Consider the following 1,714-nt stretch of genomic DNA (forward strand, 5'->3'; position numbering starts at 1 on the left):
TGCTAAGTTGGGTGCGAGGTTGGGTGCGAGGGTGGGTGGGTGCCAAGGTGTGCTAGGTGGAAGCCCGGGTGGGTCGGCATCCCATGGGTGTCGAGTTGGGTGCCTGATGGGTGCTTCTTGTCAAGTTTTAGTCGTCGGGACTCATTTCGAGCCTTAGAGGTCGTTTCTTGTCCGGTTGCCCTGTCTTCGACCTGGGAACCCAATTTTGGTCCTCGGGTCCCATTTTTTTTTGTCTCGCATCCCACTTTTGGCCTGTGGCCTTTTCGGGGTCGATTCTCGTTTTGGGCATCAGAGCATGTTTCTTCTCCTAAAACCCAATATTTGTTTATTAAGTCTCGGAACACATTTTTGTTCTCGTGGACCCATCATGGGTCTTGGAACGCATTTGTGGTCCTTGGGTCCCATTTTGCATCCCGAAACTTGTGTTTTGGTGCTTGATCCCTATTTTGGGTGCCCACCTTGCACCAAGTGCGCACCCGGGGCAAACCGAGCGCCTTGGTGCACCGGGGCAAGATCGAGCGTGCACCCGAGGCGCCCCGAACATGCACCAAGGTGCACTCGGCCCACATGTGAGCGCAGGTCGTTGCGCCCGAGGTGGTGTGTGGGCACCGCGTTGCAGACGGGACACTGCACGCACACGACGCCCCGTCCAGGTGCACGCACGTAGGCCGGGCCGGGTGCACACCCGACGCCCTAGCAAGGTGCGCGCACCCGGGCAGGGCTCACACTTGGCGAACGGGGCGCACTTCGCGAGGGAGGGTGTGCACCTCGACGGGGGTGGGTGGCCGGGGTGGATTCGCACGTGGGTCGCGGTTTGCTAAGTACACACTGCGACAAGCTCATAACGGGTGCGATCATACCAGCGTTAGTGCACCGGATCCCATCAGAACTCCGCAGTTAAGCGCGCTTGGGCCGGAGTAGTACTAGGATGGGTGACCTCCCGGGAAGTCCCGGTGTTGCACCCTTTCTTAGTTTTTCGCCGGGCGTCGCAATGCTATTTGAATAAACCTTTTGCCCGTTTGCGTTCTCGTCGGGGCCGGGCCGGGCCGGGGTGCGCTGCCCGCACTACCGCGCGCGCGGGGGCGACACCGAGCGCGCACCCGAGGCGCCCCGAGCACACAGGCCACGGTGCAACCCGGGCGTTGTGCGCGCACCCCGGTGCGCCCGAGGTGCTGCGCGCGCACCCAGGTGAAATCGGTGTGCACCTCGGCCAGTGCGCGCTCGGTCGAGTCGCGCACGTTGGCCAAGGTGCACGGTGATGTTTCTTACTCTAAGGTTCCGCACCAGACGCCCGGGACAGGTGAGCGAAGCTGGGCGGGGCCGGGTGCGCGGCCGGGGCAGGTGCACGCAGCTGGAGAGAGCTTTGGAGCACACCAGAGGTGCGCACCTTGGAGCACACTTCGGAGCGCACCAATGATGCGCTCCATTCAAAAGTTTCCTGAAAAGGCAAAAAAAGTTGAGATTATAGAATTTCCCACTTGAGAGATTGTAAAAAAAAAAAATTTAAAATGAAGGAAACGCGGGTGCCAAGGTGTGCGCGCCCGGGTGCGCAGCCCAGCCAAGGTGTGCGCACCAAGGCGCCCACCCTGGCGAAGGTGCACGCAAGGTGCGCACCCGAGGCAAACCGGACAATTAACCCAACTTTCGACTTCGCGCGCACCTGCGCACCTTGGAGCGCACTTCGGAGCGCTCCTTGTTGCGCACCAATCTTGGG

General features: G+C 60.9%; 1 non-coding gene across 1 annotated transcript; it reads left to right on the top strand.

Annotated features, from left to right (window-relative positions):
* The first annotated feature begins 846 nt into the window (after positions 1-846).
* LOC131865297 (5S ribosomal RNA) lies at positions 847-965 on the top strand. The gene has a single exon (XR_009364025.1). It is a non-coding gene; the product is annotated as a 5S ribosomal RNA (ribosomal RNA).
* Positions 966-1,714: the final 749 nt, after the last annotated feature.

The sequence above is a fragment of the Cryptomeria japonica genome, unplaced genomic scaffold, assembly GCF_030272615.1.
Source record: "Cryptomeria japonica unplaced genomic scaffold, Sugi_1.0 HiC_scaffold_108, whole genome shotgun sequence".
NCBI lineage: Eukaryota > Viridiplantae > Streptophyta > Pinopsida > Cupressales > Cupressaceae > Cryptomeria > Cryptomeria japonica.